Consider the following 18,676-nt stretch of genomic DNA (forward strand, 5'->3'; position numbering starts at 1 on the left):
TTGAGCAGAAGGATCCATTCACTTTGGGATTAATAATGTCTTAGTCCATTTGGCTCTCATAACAAAATATTATAAACTGGGTACCATATAAGCAACAGAAATTTATTTCACACAGCTCTGGAGGCCGGGTGGTCTAAGACCAAGGCAGATTTGGTGGTGTCTGGTGAGGGCCTACCTTCTGGCTCATCAACAGTGCCATCTTGCTGTGTTCTCACATAGCAAAAGGGTGATCAGAGTTATTAGCACCTTATAAGGGCACTAATTCCATCATGAGGGCCCTACGTGCATGACCTAACCAGTTCCCCACAGCTCCACCTCCTAATACCATCACCTTGGGGGTTAGGTTTCGATATATTAATTTTGAGGGGACACAAACATTCAGTCTATAGCAAACAGTAATAATAATAATAAAGCAATCATTTACTAAATATCTTCTCGGGGAGCAGCCTATATCCAATGACAACTGATATGAAGATGCAAAGACCAAGATTCTGTGATTCAATCTGGGACAACTCTGAGGGCCCTTCCCAGCAATCGAGCTCTCCATAGGACAGCAAGGCCTGAGTTAGAACTGCCTTATATGTTAGCTTTTCCCTTTGCACAATGCAGCCTTCCTCATTTCCTTATAGCTGTATTTCCCAAGAGCACTTTCTAATAAACCTTCTGCATGCAGCTCTCCATCTCAAAGTCTGTTTCCATAGAACTCAATCTAAGATAGAACACATCTTTTCAAAGGACAGATCCATTGTGAACTTTAGCAAGTAGGATCCCTCTGTGTATCACAGGGGCTCAGGGAGCCATGGAGGCTTCAAGAGGTGGGACAGCTATGAGACTGAGACTCTGACAATTGGAAATGTTCATTAGTGAAACTATGCAGTATAATTTCATAGAAGATTATTCTATCTGGAGGCTAACAGATGGCTCTGAAGCCAAATTCGGGACTCTAATTCAACAGAGAGATTCTGCTGATGTCACCAGCACTTGAGCTGTGTGTTCCAGTGTGGGCTTTTTAAGGGTTTTGGTTGTCTTTTTTATTTTTTCTTTCCACAAACAGCCATAGAGACTTGAGAGTTAATTCAGCCTTGTAGTCACTCCAAGGCCATCTGTTGTTCAAATTAAAATACATATTTTTAACTTTAACCTTTCAATCTCTAAAGTTTTAAACCTTTGCAATAGAAACAGTCATTTTGCAACAGCTTTTCGGCTTCCTGATTCAGTGACATCAATGAAAGGGGAATGTCAGTTTTGGGAACGTCAGTAAGGAACGTTGGCAGGGCTGACATTGGTAGAGGGACATGGAGAATCTACCAGGTTATTTTCTGTTCTTGCATGACATGGTAACTAACGTGCTGTGCTCTCGTTTGTTGGAGTCCATCGAAACTCTGATTAGATTTAATGAAGGATAATTTAAGAATTCACATTGCTTCTGAGGCATAAATAAATAAAAAAGGAGCTAGAAAAAATGCTGCAGAATTTAGGCTCCTTTGTTAGTTCTATTAATCTGCTGGCATACTCTAATGTGGAAGATAGAATAAAATATAACCAAAATGCTAATTTCTTTTGAATGATTTTTTTTCTTATTTTAAAAGTCATGTACATTCATTGTACAAAATAAGGAAAATGTGGAAAACTACAAAGATACTTCTCCTGCTGTCTAGAGATTAATGCTTTTAACATCTTGGTGTATTACATTCCTATTTACTTATTTATTTTTATTATTTTAGAGGCAGAGTCTTGCTGTGTTGCCCAGGCAAGACTCAAACTCCTGGGTTCAAGCAATCCTCCCACCTCAGCGTCTCAAGAAGCTTGGACTACAGCTGTATACCCCCCTGTCTGGCTGTGTTCCTGTTTTTAAAGGTGAATTTCAATATCTCTTTTAGGCAGAGATCAGGTCATTATAATCCATGATGTGTTGTCCTTGATATTTGAATATGCTATTGCTAATCCCTGATTAAAAGGAGCATATGTTTTGAATCTGTTTGATCTTATTTCTTCTTACCAAAATGTATGAATTTTTGTGCCATCCACTTTATCTGTGACAAATGAATACATTTGCTAAAACTATTTTAAACTACACAAATTAAAATGGTATATTACCCTTCTCAGTTCAAATTAATTCAACAACCCTTTTTAAATGACAGTTACTATGTATTCTGCACTGTGCTAGGGAAAGTATAAGGATGGAGTTGGAACAGGGAGATACAACTGTGAAGACCACAAAGTCCCAGACTCTGGGGGCTCATATTTTGTTATTCATGCAACAAATATTTATCGAACACCTACTTTGTGCTGGCAATATGGTCGTGAACAATAAGGACATGGTCCCTACCTTCATGGGGCTTACCTTCTGTTAAAGTAGATAGACAAAAATAAATGAGATTATTTCATATAGTTTGTATTAATCATATTTTTTATTTTATATATCTTATGACATTTCGACACCTGAAAAATCTTGTTGTCTGGAAAGAGGCTTTTCCTGCAACATTAGCCAAATCTTAGAGATAGTTAAAAGCTCAGGATTGAGCTCTTATGAAAGGCATACCTTTCATATGCCAACCAACCAATCCAGAGTCTATATCCCCAACTACCCCCTTTATCTAACTCTCACACACCAAGCTAATATTTTCCCTGCCCTAAATTATCCCAGAACCATGTACGAGGCAATTAGAGACCACCTCTATAGCCCAAAGCCCACTGAAATTATTAAAACCAGCCAATTCTAAAGTATTTATTCTGCTCTGTCTTGACCTTCCCATGGAATCCCTCATACAGACTGTGACCTAGACTCTCCTCTTTCCAGCTTCTGCCTCATATCAAAATCTGGTGCTTTCTCTGTGGCCCTGTGTGGTGTGGTATATCCCCTTCTCTTGAGAAAGATAAAGTATTAAGTCTTCTTCCAATGGCACTGACCTCTACATGTTGTCACCTCCATTAACTAAAATCACTGAGACATAGTGGTAAATACCATTGGCCCTCCACATCCGTGGGTTCTGCATTCATTGATTCAACTGCCTGTGGGTTGAAAATATTCGGGAAAAAAAAGTTCCACAAAGTTCTAAAAAGCAAAACTTGAATTTGCCACATGCCAAGTACTACGTTGAATTCAAGCAAATGAAGTGACGTGTAGGCACTGTATTAGGTGTTATAAGTAATCTAGAGATGATGTAATGTATACAGGAGGATGTGTGTATGTTATATGCAAATACTATGATATTTTACATAAAGGACTTGAGCATCTTGGGATTCTAGTATCCTCCAGGGGTCCTGGGACAAATCTCTTACAGATACCAAGGGAAGACTGTACAATGAAGGCAAAAAAAAAAAAAAAAAGAAGTATGTGATAGAGAAAAGCTGAGGGCTGCTACTTCATAGTAGTGATGAGAAAATGCTTCTCTAAGGAGGTGGTATTTTGGCTGAGACCTGTATGGTGGAAGGAGCCAGTCAAGCAAAGGATATTCTAAGCAGAATTAATAGCAAGTGCAAATATCCTGAGGCAATGCTAGCTTTGCTGGTTCAGTGAACAAGAAGGCCAGGTGGGCTGAAGTAGAGAGGGACAGAAAGAGATAGGAGAGGCAGGTGGGACAAAGTTCATGGAGGGCCTAGGAATACAGCAGACCAGACACACGTGCAAATAAGCATGACGATGCATTGTGAAAAGTACGTAATTTTTGCACTTCTTTCAAAGTCTTTGGGGATACAATACTGGTACATCCAAAAGTTTAAATATCTGATGCAATTCCAGGAACTGTGTCACAGCAAAATTGGTGATACTTTCGGGTGGATGTATTTGATAGCATTCATTAATCTGTACTCTGGCCTTTCTCCTACGTTTCCTGTAAAGTGGGGTTTTGTAAATTGAAGAGGGCTGTTTTCATCCAGCAGTGTTGAGTGAAGTAATAAATGTTACACTGTGCATAATAAGGTCAAAAATCTAGTGCAAGGTGCATATCCCTTTGTGGTTTGTGGGTGGGGGTTGAGGGTGGTAATACATGGGGGCCGGAAGAGGGTGGTTCTCCTTAATTAAGTTCTTTGTTGAAGCCCAGTTTACCAACTATTGGGTTCAGAGCCTGCACATGACTCACAATTCACAAGCTGGGCCTGAATCCTGATTAGAATGAAATCTAGGTGACTTAGACCTGATAGCTTTTTAAAGTCAGATGCAAGAAGATGCATTCACCTTTTCAGTTTGGTGTGACATAAATTTTGTTTTCACTTACCTGCCAAGTTGATAAGAATATTTAGTTTCTAGGTTCATAAAACAGACTCCAGGTATCATAAAGAAGGGACTTTTCTTAAATTCCCCCTTTCCCATAATGCAAAATATTTTCTTTTGAGTAAAGCTTGGGTTGCAGATTTACTCAAATGAAGGAAGTGGGTGGAGAATAGTTTATTAACAACAATAACGCAAGCCAAGCTTTAAGCTTAGGGCTGTACAACTTTATACATTCATTGTTATTACAACCCTGTTCTGTAGCTACTATTATTTTCCCCACTTAAGAGATGAGGAAACTGGGCTCAGAGAGTTTAAATGACTAGGCCAAGACCAGACAGGGAGTGTGGACCCAGATGCTTGGTGGGCCTTGCATTCAACCCAGGTCTGTTTGGCTTCGGCCTGCATTTCCCACTGTACAACACTGTCTCCCCATGTGCCATCTCACCATCTGCAGAACAGGAGCTGGCCTACCCCACCTTTCATGGCTGTTGTCAAGAACAGAGGATACAAATGGTGGCTTCCAGAAGACTCTACAGATGGCCATTTTAAAACAAGAAAATAAAAGGAAGCCACATATTGGGCTGTACCCTAACTCATTCACAGGCCTCACCTCAGTGGTAAAGCAAATGGCTTTCCTAGTGCTGAATAAGAAAGAACGTGCATCCTGTAAACATGAACTCTGCAGCAACTCCTGGTGAGTTCTCCTTTTTATGGAACTGGGTTTGAAATACACATTTCAAGGTAAAGGAGTTTCCCATTTAGTAGAGAAAGTAGCACCTTTAAAATGCTTTGCGCCAAGGCCCAGACCAGTAATATCATATATTTTCTCTAAAACACATTCTCTCTATATTATCTCTCGACAATAAATTCTATACATAACTCCCCCAATATGTTTCCCCAAGACAACAGTAATCATAACAATCCATTAAATGTTGATTTTATGTATAATTTTGTTTATTCCACACCATATTTCAAAAAGGAGATGAGGCACCTTAAAATATGCAAACAATTTAGCATTATACAAACAATTATAAATAAGTTTTGAAAGAATGCAAAGAAAATAGACAGGTGGAAACACAGAGAGGTTATGTTACTTGATATCTGTGCTTTAAAGCCCTTTCTCCTTTCTAGAATTCATATGCATTACCCTATTTGATCCTTAACACAACCCTGTGAAGTGGGAAGAAGACTGGGTGTGGCATTATTAATCCAGTTTTACAGATGAGGAGACTGAGGTTCTGAGAACTTCAATGATCTTCTCAAGGTGACAGAACTAGTAAAAACAAAAACAAAAACAAAAGCAAACAAACAAGCAAACCAAAACAGGGTAATACCAGATACAAGTTTTTCTAAGGGCTAGCCCAGAGCTCAGTGAATTCTGATGCCCAAGTCTCCGGGGTGGGAGAGATCCTAGAGAAGGCAGGAATGAATGCAAGTGAACCATGTCTTGGCACACCTTGTTCTTCTATGGTCTGTCTTCCTGTCTTCAGGTGTCATTCAAAGCCCTCTTGGTGTTGTTGGCTGCCCAACGGTCCCTGCCAGAGCTGCTGCCCTCCTCCACTCCTCACCCAACCCCCACCAAGAGTTTCACTTGAAACTAACATAAAACACTCTTAAATAGTTTGGCTGTGTCCCCACACAAATCTCATCTTGAATTGTAATCTGAATTGTAATCCCCACATGTTGAGGGAGGGAGGTGATTGGATCATGGGGGTGGTTTCCCCCAAGCTGTTGTCAAGATAGTGAGTGAGTTCTCATGAGATCTGATGGTTTTATAAGTGTTTGAAAGTCTCTCCTTTGTTCTTTTCTCTCCTGCCACCTTAAGAAGAAGGTGCTTGCTTTCCCTTCCACCATAATTGTATGTTTCCTGAGGCCTCCCCAGCCATGTGGAACCATGAGTCAATTAAACCTCTTTCTGTATAAACGGCCCAGCAATGGGTAGTATCTTTATAGCAGTATGAAAACAAACTAATACATACTCCTGTGTCATGAAAGGCACCCAATCCAGTGTGCAGGTCCCTTGGTGCCAATTCTTGGCTAGGTGAGCACTAGCTGACATGTACACTCAAGATTAGACATGTGGGCTGGGCTCGGTGGCTCATACCTGTAATCTCAGCATTTTGGGAGGCTGAGGTGAGAGGATCACTTGGGGCCAGGAGTTCAAGACCAGCCTGGGCAACATAGTGAGACTCCCCACATCTCTACAAAAAGTTTTAAAATTAGCCAGGAAGCATGGTGGCCCATGGCTGTACTTCCAGCTACTCAGGAGGCTGAGGTGGGAGGATCACTTGAGCCCAGGTGTTTGAGGCTGCAGTGAGCTATGATTGTACCACTGCACTCTTGCTTGGGCAATGAAGCAAGACCTTGTCTCAAAAAAAAAAAAAAAAAAAAAAAAAAAAAAAAAAAAAAAAAAAAAAAAAAAAACAAAAGATTAGATATGATTAAGGGAAATTATAAGCCAAAGGTGATGTTTATGGAGAAAGTTTTGTTCTCAATAAAACAAAGATTTTTCTAACAACAAGGCTGTCCCAAACCAAAGTGGGCTACTCAGGTAAGGGGAGGCATGAGTGGGCCTTGAGCTCCCATCCCTGCAGTGGCTCCAGCAGAGGCTTTATGCCTGTGTGTCAGGGACTGACTGTGCAGGGAGCACATGGGGCATCTGTGTTGATGAGCTACTATAGCCCCACCTCACTCTGCTCAGGCAACCATTTCACAAGAGCCTTTTGGCATGAATGCCAATCAAGTGTCACTACACAAGGGAAAATTCTCCTGGCCTGCTGGGTATAAGGTCAGAAAGACTTTCATGTTCTTTAGTTATACCATAGAAGAAGCCACCATATCCATATAACCTTACCTCCCGGGACAACCAGGCTCTGATTTATAGGTTCTTTCCAAACTTCTCTTTTTAGATTGCTGTGTAAAGGTTTTCCCCGAAAATCACTGAATTGTATCTCTATATTTTAAAGCTTAAGGGCATTTTTCAGTGAATTTGAATACTGGGAAACTTTTTACTATTAAAGCAGCCTTATATTTTAATCTACTCTGATCCCACAGTGGTTGTCTCCACCAAGAACAGCAGTTGAGGCTGGAATAGGAAGGAGAGGAAAACAAGAAGAGCTATTTTCAGCCTGTGTGTCTCCTCCCAAAGGGGCGTTTTCTGGCATTTTCAGTGTAATGTATGTTGACAGTACTGTTATTAAAATGATCATTAAAAAGATGTTGGGGAAGAAGAGTAAATGCAGGAGAACATATAGATAAGATTACCAAAGGCTTGGACACAGGAACACAATGTTCTGTGTTCCACATCACCCCTAGGCAAGGTGCAAGGGCCCCCTCCCTCCCCACTGCATTCACCTCACCTACAGGTGAGAACCGGGTGTTACTTGTACCAATGAACACATGTGTCAAACATCTCCTTTGTGCTAAACATGTGCTGGACACTATCTTTAAGGAGCTTATTGTCTTATTGAAGATGAAAACTATGAATGTATTTAAGCTGCACACTGCTCATAAAATAATTAAAGGCAGTTTACAGAGAAAACAAGGGCAACAACATAAAATTGGCTAATACAAAAATGGAAACCATAGATGAAAAGATAAACAAAACGTGGAATATATGTAAATCAAATATTATTCAGCCTTAAAAGGAAAGAGGTTCTGACACATGCCACAACACTGATGAATCTTGAGGACATTATGCTGAGTAAAATAAGCTAGATGCAAAAGGACAAATCATATACAATTCCTCTTATATGAGGTATTTAGAGTAGTCAAAGTCACAAAGACAGAAAATAGAATGGTGGTTGCCATGGGCTGGGGAGAAGGGAGTATGATGAATTATTATTTAATGGTATGGAGTTTTCTCTTAGAAAGATGAAAAAGTTTTGCTGGTAGATAGTGGTGATGGTTGCACAACAATGCAAATGTACTTAATGTCACTAAACTGTATACTTAAAAATGGTTAACAGGTCAATTTTATGTTATATATATTTTACAACAATAAAAAACGCATTGGACTACAAAGGTTTAGTACAAAAAAATGAAAAATATCTCATTAATACTTTTTTCTGCATTGATTGCAAGTTGATACGATAACATTTTGAAGATGGTGGGTTAAATTAAACATATTATTCTTTAAAAACTTTTTAATGCAATCTATAGAGGAAGAATAATAAAATCAAATAACTTCAAGGGGGCCAGTGTGTGCATACATATACGAAGTGACAAGGGGTGTTTACAACAGGAGGTGAGTATGTTTGAGGCAACCAAGACTCTATGCCCAATCCTAATGCATTCAGGTCAATTTTTTTTTTTTTTAGACGAAGTCTCACTCTATCACCCAGGCTGGAGTGCAGTGGCACAATCTTGGCTCACAGCAACCTGCAACTCCTGGGTTCAAGCAATTTTCCTGCCTCAGCCTCCTGAGTAGCTGGGACTACAGGTGCATGTCTCCACATCTGGCTAATTTTTTGTATTTTTAGTAGAGATGGGGGTTCACCGTGTTGGCCAGGATGGTCTCCATCTCCTAACCTCATGATCCGCCTACCTTGGCCTCCCAAAGTGCTGGGATTACAGACGTGAGCCACCATGCCTGGCCCAGGTTACATTTTTAAGAAACCCCATGTATTGGTCTGTTCTCGTGCTGCTAATAAAGACATAACCAAAACTGGGTAACTTATAAAGGAAAGAGGTTTAATGGACTCACAGTCCAACATGGCTGGGGAGGCCTGACAATCATGGTGGAAGACAAAGTTGGAGAGCAAAGGGACATCTTACATGGTAGTAGGGAAAAGAGCTTGTGCAGGGGAATGCCCCTCTATAAAACCATCGATCTCCTGAGACTTATTTACTACGATGAGAACAGTATGGGGGAAAGTGCCCCCATGATTCAGTTATCCCCACCTGGCTCCACACTTGACACGTGAGGATTATTACAATTCAAGGTGAGATTTTGGTAGGGACACAGCCAAACCATATCAACCCACTTAAACAAGGAATCATGTCTTCAGTCTCAATGACCTGGAGACAACAGTTACTGGCATCTGACATAGTATGTTACACATTTGCTAAGAGTGTGAAATTTGGCTTGGGTTCTCTAGCAGCCAATGTGAAAAGAGAAATTTAGCCAGGTGCACAGTTCACAAGGTAGTGAGATAAAAATCAAGCAGTTATTCAGAAGCACATATGGTATTGATATTGAGATAGAAAAGAAATATCTCCTGAGGGTCTTGTAGAAAGAACACTGCAATGTAGTGAACAACACCCTTAGAGGTTGGGACAAAGTCCCATGAAATTTTTCTCACCCCATCCCTCATTTGAGGCCCATTATTTCACAGCACAGTGTCACAAAAAACAGTTCTGCCAGAGGCCAGCCATCCAGTGGAAGACAAAGTAGTGCTGGACGAATGGTAGAGATGATGAGGAATGTGAATGCTATTGACATTCAAAGGAGAGCAGATTTCATAAGGAGTCATGTGCGAAGAAAGGCAGTGGTCTGAAGCTTTAGGAAAGGGAAGGTTTAGATTCTTGCCTGATCCATGGTGGGTGCACTGGAAGTATTTGTTGCATGAATGACTGTATAGATGTCCTAGTCCATTCAGGATGCTGTAACAAAACACCTTAGACTGGGCAGCTTATAAACAATAGAAATTTATTTCTCACAGTTCTGGAGCCTGGGAAGTCCAAGATCATGGTGCAGCAGATTCAATGTCTGCTTCATGAACTATGTCTTCTACTTGTGTCCTCATGTGGCAGAAGGAACAAGGGAGTCCATTGAAGGCTGTTTTATAAAAGTGCTAATCTCATCCATGAGGGTGGAACCTGCATGATTTATTCACTTCCCAAAGGCTCCACCTCTTTTTTTTTTTTTCTTTTTTTTTCTGAGATGGAGCCTTGCTCTTTTTGCCCAGGCTGGAATGCAGTGGCACAATCTCGGCTCACTGCAACCTGTCTTCTGGCTTCAAGCGGTTCTCCTGCCTCAGCCTCCCGAGAAGCTGGGATTACAAGCGCCCACTGGCATGTCCGACTAATTTTTGTACTTTTAGTAGAGATGGGGTTTCACCATGTTGGTCAGGCTGGTCTCAAACTCCTGACCTCATGATCCACCCGCCTCGGCCTCCCAAAATGCTGGGATTACAGGCTTGAGCCACTGCGCCTGGCCAAGGCTCCACCTCTTATTACTATCATATTGGTTTTCCAGTTCCAACATAAGACTTTGGAGAAGGCACCAACATTCAGACCTTAGCAGTAGAGAAAACACACACACACACACACACACACACACACACACACACACACACTTCAAAACCAAAAGGATAGAAGAGTATTCTGGAGGGCAATCTGGCTGAAGGACATCCATCAGGATATTAATCACAAGTGACAAAAATCTAACTTGACCTTGATTTTTTTAAAAATGGAAATGTATACCATCCAGAACACAGGCATAGGCAAAGACTTCATAACTAAAACACCAAAAGCAATGGCGACAAAAGCCAAAATTGACAAATGAGATCTAATTAAATGAAAGAGCTTCTACACAACAAAAGAAGCTATCATCAGAGTGAACAGGCAACCTACAGAATGGGAGAAAATTTTTGCAATCTATCCATATGACAAAGGGCTAATATCCAGAATCTACAAGGAGCATAAACAAATTAACAAGAAAAACAAAACAAACAACCCCATCAAAAAGTCAGTGAAGGATATGAACAGATACTTCTCAAAAGAAGACATTTATGCGGCCAACAAACATATGAAAAAAGCTCATCATCACTGGTCATTAGAGAAATGCAAATCAAAACCAAAATAAGATACCATCTCACACCAGTTAGAATGGTGATCATTAAAAAGTTATTATACTTAAGTTCTGGGATACATGTGCAGAACGTGCAGGTTTGTTACATAGCTATACACGTGCCATGGAGGTTGGCTGCACCCATCAACCCATCATCTACATTAGGAAACAACAGATGCTGGAGAGGATGTGGAGAAATAGGAACGCTTTTACCTTGTTGGTGGGAGTGTAAATTAGTTCAACCATTGTGGAAGACAATGTGGCGATTCCTCAATGATCTAGAACCAGAAATACCATTTGACCCAGCAATCTCATTACTGGGTACATACCCAAAGGATTATAAATCATTCTACTATAAAGACACATGCACAGGTATGTTTATTACAGCACCATTCACAATAGCAAAGACTTGGAACCAACCCAAATGCCCAACAATGACAGGCTGGATAAAGAATATGTGGCACATATACACCATGGAATACTATGCAGTCATAAAAAAGGATGAGTTTGCGTCCTTTGCAGGGACATGGATGAAGCTGGAAACCATCATTCTTTGCAAACTAACACAAGAACAGAAAACCAAACACCACATGTTCTCACTCATAAGTGGGAGTTGAACAATGAGAACACATGGGCACAGAAAGGGGAACATCACACACCAGGGCCTATGAGGGGGGTGGGGGGCTAAGGGAGGGATAACATTAGGAGAAATACCTAATGTAGATGATGGGTTGATGGGTGCAGCAAACCTCCATGGCACGTGTATAGCTATGTAACAAACCTGCACTTTCTGCACATGTATCCCAGAACTTAAATATAATCATAATTAAAAAAGAACGCCAAACAACAACAACAACAACAAAGGAAATGTATTGGAAACATATTGAAGTATCTCACATCATTAAAAGAAGAAGTTAAAGATCAAACATGTTGAAGGCAGGGTAAAGGTGGGCCTACATGGTGGACATGGAGATGTGCTGCTCATATACCCTTTCACAGAACAATATGTTTTCCCAGATGCTGGCCATGTGGTCAGGAGACAGCCTTCATCTATCATCTACTTCAAGTTTTGCTTCAGCTGCTGAGAGTTGCCTTGTCTGAGAACTTGCCCTTCCCTGGGTAGCCCATATTCAGTGACTAATCACTGTGGAAGTATAAAGGCCAGGACATCTCAGCCCATGCAGCACAATTTCAATGGGCCATTTATGCTCAGTGGACTCATTATGGTCAATAATTATCTGTGGAGTTGTCAGACTTGCATTGAGTTCAGTTTCTCCCTCTACCCAATCTTGCTTTCTCCTCCTCCTTTCCATAAGTGTTGGTCCCTAATAAATATCCTACACCCCAAATTCTATCACAGGGACTGTGTCAGTAGAACCCAACTTTTGACAGCCTTGGAAATGAACTCAAATACCAGCAGGATGCTCTCTCTCTCTCTCATATCTCCTTCTTTCTGGATCTTTGCTTCTGACTCTTCCACTCTAGATTGCTTCCCCAAACACTGGGAAATCTGATCATGAAGAGTGTCTCTTAATGTTAGCCACCGGGGGAAAAATGTTAGCCACAGAAATGATCAGATTGTTATTGCTTGGTTTCTGATAAAAACTGTTTAAAATCCCAGGAAAGGATAACAAATAACCCAGCTGGGGTCAGGTAGGTACCCACAAACAAATTCAGGCCTGGATGTCAAGACATTACAACTGGCCAGACCTGGGTCAAAACCTGTTTCTCAGGAATGGGATTATATACTAACAAATATGGCAGCCCCATAGACCCATGGGGTTTTGGAGAGGATTGCTGGTCAAAAAAACAGCAACAACAACAACAACAACAAAACCACATTATATTCTCTGTATTTTGGGGAGTACTAGCAGGTTCCTTTGAAAGATTAATTTAGGATTTTGTATGTCAGGTGTAAGAGTTAAAATATTTTTAGTTAATTGGCTTTCATATACTTAGAGCAACAGAACTCTTTTCCAGACAAAACTTACTCAAAACACCTAAATAATAAGTAGATAATAACGGAGCTGCTGATTTGAGAGGAAGTGGGAGCCCCAGAATCCAATTTCTTGTCTTTCTCTAATTCCATTTCCCAGCAACCAATGATCCATCTCGTTCACTCATTCGACAAATATTCATTGAACACTTCCTCTGCCTCCACGTTGTGCTAAGTGCCAGAAAGATATTCGTTGAATAAAAACAAACATAATCTCTCTTTCTGGAGCATACTATGTATGATTATAGGACACAGTTTGAATATTCTGGGTAATATTGGGGGGTTTGGGAGAAGAACAATGAAGGATTAAGATAGAAAAGTGCTGTTTTAGAAATACTGACCTGGTGGTTTTAGTTGTTGTCAACCCAATTTGGGGAATACTAGTCATGTTAATTGGAAAACTACTGAAACAGCCAAGACATGAAATGTATGGTCCAAACTGGAGAAAAGGCAGAGGAAATGAAGAGTGAATACAAGAAATATATGGTAAGAAAAACTGATGAGTCTTGGTGACAACCTCTTAAGGGATCTGGCTAGTAGCTATTAATGCATGATATTAAAACAATCCCACACACATTTAGAGGCACCAAGTCTCCCCTCCCACTTTTCCCACTCAATCAAATTAGCAATATATTCCAATCCACATCACTGTACTTACGTATTAATCATTCATGCATTCTTTTTTTTTTTTTTTTTTTTTGAGACGGAGTCTCGCTCTGCCACCCAGGCGGGAGTGCAGTGGCCGGATCTCAGCTCACTGCAAGCTCCGCCTCCCGGGTTCACGCCATTCTCCTGCCTCAGCCTCCCGAGTAGCTGGGATTACAGGCGCCCGCCACTGCGCCCGGCTAGTTTTTTGTATTTTTTTTTTAGTAGAGACGGGGTTTCACCGTGTTAGCCAGGATGGTCTCGATCTCCTGACCTCGTGACATTCATGCATTCTTTTTTTTTTTTTTTTTTTTTTTTGAGACGGAGTCTGGCTCTGTCGCCCGGGCTGGAGTGCAGTGGCCGGATCTCGGCTCACTGCAAGCTCCGCCCCCTGGGTTCCCGCCATTCTCCTGACTCAGCCTCCCGAGTAGCTGGGACTACAGGCGCCACCACCACGCCCGGCCAGTTTTTTGTATTTTTTTTAGTAGAGACGGGGTTTCACCGTGTTCGCCAGGATGGTCTCGATCTCCTAACCTCGTGATCCGCCCGTCTCGGCCTCCCAAAGTGCTGGGATTACAGGCTTGAGCCACCGCGCCCGGCCTCATTCATGCATTCTTGACAGCCCATTTCAGCCCTATTCTTTCAGCACCCTGACCACTCACACATGTTTCTTATGGTTCCAAGTATAACAGTCTCTCCTGGCTGATGGCAGCCCATCACATTCCTCATGTCCTCTTTGCATATAACTGTAATCAATATTAAATTCCTAAAAATTTACAGTTCAACTAACATCAAATACTCCTTTAGCTAAGATACCATTCTCTGGCCTCTCAGAGACTTGTTTTGTGTAACATGCAAAAAAATTTTAATTTCCCTTTACATATTTTGAGTTCATGTATAGTTCAATGTGTGGTTATATAAGATAAGGTCTATTTTTCTGGCCTTGGTGATGATTCAGTATTTTTGAAGCATCTTGGGCTGAAGATGCTTGCACAACTACTCCCTTGTATATTCACTTTGCAATTTAGATTTTTCTAAGAATTTTGCAACATTACTTCCAGAAAGATCCTTTTGAATTATTGCTCCCCACTAACCTGTCACATTTGAGGGAAACTGAAGAGACTACATGCTGGACTTTTAAGTTGCAGCCTTGTGTTCTTTTGCTACTAGAAGTTACAAGAAAAGGCAGGGGCACATATACTTTATGACAACTCACCATAAAGAGCAGGGTAATTGTTACTGGTCACTGAAATCCTGTTCACAGCCAAATCACTGGGGGCAAAGATTTAAACTCAATTTCTGCTTCAGTGCCTTTTTCTTTGTGTATTAGAGTTTTGTCTGCATATTTGTAAGTATCTACCTAGGCTACAAGCAACTTGAAAACAGAGACTGTGTATTGCATGTCCTAATATCTCATACACTACTTTATTGGGCACATACAGATTCTAGACCACATTTCATTTATTTATTTATTCATCTCACAAAAATTTATTGAGTACTTACTATACACCAGGCACTGTTCTAGGTGCTCAGGTTACAGAAATAATTAAGGAAAACATGGTCCCTACCCTCATGGAGCACACTGCACAACAGAAAAACTAGAAATTGAACAAGGAGGATCTAGTAGAAAAGACAATATTCAACAACTAATAGGAAGTATAATGAGGTTTCTAAAAGGGGAGTGCAAAGTCTGAAAGAACAATATCAAGAGATTACCACCCCTCCTTCTGAACATCCTTCCTCCCCTGCCTCATCCCTCCCTTGATCCATGAGTGAAACTGGAATCAGGGACATAAAGCATGAGTGTCACCATTCTGTGACTTCTGTGTCTCTTGGGGTCCCTATTGGTTAACATATTTTGGCACTTCAAAGCAAGTGACTCAAGTACAAGATTGGTAATAGCTCCCAGGAGGGAACAGCTCAGAGTGACAAACCTACATTCATTCATTCATTCATTCATTCAGCAAACCTTTATTGAGCATTTATTCTGTGCCAGGTACTATGAACAAAACAGTCACTGCCATTATGGGGACGGGGGAGGGGGGAGGGATGGCACTGGGAGTTATAACTGATGTAAATGACGAGTTGATGGGTGCTGACGAGTTGATGGGTACAGCACACCAACATGGCACATGTATACATATTTAACAAACCTGCACGTTGTGCATATGTACCCCAGAACTTAAAGTATAAAAAAAAAAAAACCAGTCACTGCCATCCTTGGAGTACTCATGTGCTGAGAAAGATGTATCTTAAGCAAAGGATCATACAAATAAATGTAAAATAAGTCCTACACCATGCTCTAGAGGGTTAGGAGTATATATAATGGAGTGATGTGACTTCTGTAATATATTCAACACAAGTACCCATGATCTTATAATCCCAAAGCCTGAACTCTCAAAATCTATGTAACAATGAAAAATCAGCAAGTGCATGATCGCCGCCAGGCCATTTCCCCCCATATTTAGGCAATTCTTGATTATTAAAAAAGTTCTTCCTTCTATGGAACCTGAGTTGGCACTCTACACAACATCATTGTTCTAACCACAAGAATCACACACAAAAAGTTGACATGACTTTTTTTTTCAAATGTAAAAAAAAAAAAGCAAAAAAACTAGCAAAACTTCCTCCATACCAAGCCTGGATTTCAAACCTTCCATTCCATGGCATGCTTATAAGTTCCCACCCCATCTTTGTCACTTCCCTTTGGACTCGTTGTATAGCCCAAGGTTGACTAACAGATAGCTGGCACACCCCATTTCCCTATCTTCATACTCTTGGAAAACACTGCATATTGATCCCTACACAGTTTGCTAATGTGCTCGATTAGTGTTAACAAGGGGGTGAAATCTTTTTGCTATCCAAGCCTAGCCATGTCCCACTAAAAGTGAAGTGTGCAGAACTAAATACTAGGCTCAAGCACTGGGTTCTAATACTGGATCTAGGCTAACCACCATTCTAGCCTCATTCTGAAGATTTTAAACTTTATTATCAATGCTTCCTTCCCTAGATGTTCCATTACCTGGCATGCTCTTGCAAATAATATATGGAATGGAGACATATAGGCACATAAATTTATATCCTCCCTTCACTATTGACCACTTTCTATTTATTTAATACTTAAGACTCATTATAACCATTTATAAAATGTAGCTAACAATACCTACTTTACAGAGTGGTTGTGAAGAACTCTGAGATACTGTAAGTAGATTTACCAGATCCTTGATACATTTTCTAGTGTATTTTTTCTTTCCTGACCACTTAGGGCCCAGGACAGTTTTTTCCTACTTCTAGATCAACCAAAAGCCTCCACACAAAAAAATTGTAAATTACTCCAGAAAAACTAAAAACTAAAAAATAAATAAACTGTTCTTGGTTTAGGTAAGTCAACAGTATAAAGATGTCAGTTTTCTCACTGCTGAAAGAAATCATAGATTACACAAACAAATGGAAAAACATTCCAACCTCATGGATTGGAAGAATTAATACTGTTAAAATGGCCACACAGCTCAAAGCCATGTGCAGATTCAGCACTTATTCCTATCGAACTACCAGTGTCATTTTTCACAGAATTAGAAAAAAAACTATTCTAAAATTCGCGTGGAACCAGAAAAGAGCCCAAATAGCCAAATCAACCCTAAGCAAAAAAGAACAAAGTCAGAGGCATTACATTACCTGACTTCAAATGTACATTACCTGACTATAAGGCTACAGTAACCAAAGCAGCATTGTAGTAGGACAAAAACAGACACACAGAACAATGAAACAGAATAGAGAACCCAGAAATAAAGCTGCACACCTACACCATCTGATCTTCAATAAAATCAACAAAAGTAAGCAACGCAGAAAGGACTTCCTCTTCAATAAATGGTCCTGGTACAGCTAGCTAGCCATATGCAGAAGAATGAAACCAGACCACTACCTTTCACCATTTACAAAAATTAAAATGAATTAAAGATTTAAATGTAAGACCTCAAACTCTAAAAATCGTAGAAGAAAACCTAGAAAACACCATTCTGGACATCAGCGTTGGGAAAGAATTTATGACTAAGTCCTCAAAAGCAATTGCAACAAAAACAAAAATTGAAAAGTGGGACCTAATTAAACTAAAGAGCTTCTGCACAGCAAAACAAACTATCAATGGCGTAAACAGATAACCTACAGAATGGGAGAAAATATTCACAAACTACGCATCCAACAAATGTCTAATATCCAGAGTCTATAAGGAACCTAAAAAACTCAATAAGAAAAAAAAAACAAAAAACAAAACCTCAATAAAAAGGGGGCAAAAGACATGGACACTTCTAAAAAGAAGACATATAAGTGGCCAAAACATATATGGGAAAATGCTCCACATAGTAATCATCAAAGATATGCAAATCAAAACCACAATGAGATATCATGTCATAGCAGTCAAAATGGCTATCATTAACAAGTCAAAAAACAGCAAATGCTGGCAGGACTGTGGAGAAAAGGGAATGCTTATACACTATTGATGAGTATGTAAATTAGTTCAGCCTCTGTGGAAAGCAGTTTTGAGAATTTTTTTTTTTTTAATATGGAATCTCACTCTTTTGCCCAGGGTGGAGTGCAGTAGCATGGTCTTGGCTCACTGCAACTTCCGCCTCCCGGGTTCAAGCGATTTTCCTGCCTCAGCCTCCTGAGTAGCTGGGATTACAGGCGTGTGCCACCACACTCAGCTAATTTTTGTATTTTTGTAGAGATGGGGTTTTGCCATGTTGGCCATGCTGGTCTGGTCTAGAACTCCTGACCTCAAGTGATCCCCCTACCTCAGTCTCCCAAAGCGCTGGGATTACAGGCGTTAGCCACTGTGCCCAGCTGAGATTTTTCAGAAAACCTAAAACAGAGCCACCAATCAACTCAGCAATGCCATTACTAGGTATATGTCCAAAAGAAAATAAGTTGTTCTACCAAAAAGATACATGCACTTGTGTGTTCATCGCAGCACTATTCACAATAGCAAAGACATGGAATCAACCTAGGTGTCCCATCCAGACTGAATTACATA

At 40.4% G+C, this 18,676-nt stretch overlaps 1 long non-coding RNA gene across 1 annotated transcript in view; it reads right to left on the reverse strand.

Moving 5' to 3' along the window:
* Positions 1 to 18,676, reverse strand: part of LOC144334556 (uncharacterized) — a 151,448-nt gene that overhangs the window by 50,045 nt on the left and 82,727 nt on the right. The window lies entirely within an intron of this gene.

The sequence above is a fragment of the Macaca mulatta genome, chromosome 14 (assembly GCF_049350105.2).
Source record: "Macaca mulatta isolate MMU2019108-1 chromosome 14, T2T-MMU8v2.0, whole genome shotgun sequence".
Taxonomy (NCBI): domain Eukaryota; kingdom Metazoa; phylum Chordata; class Mammalia; order Primates; family Cercopithecidae; genus Macaca; species Macaca mulatta.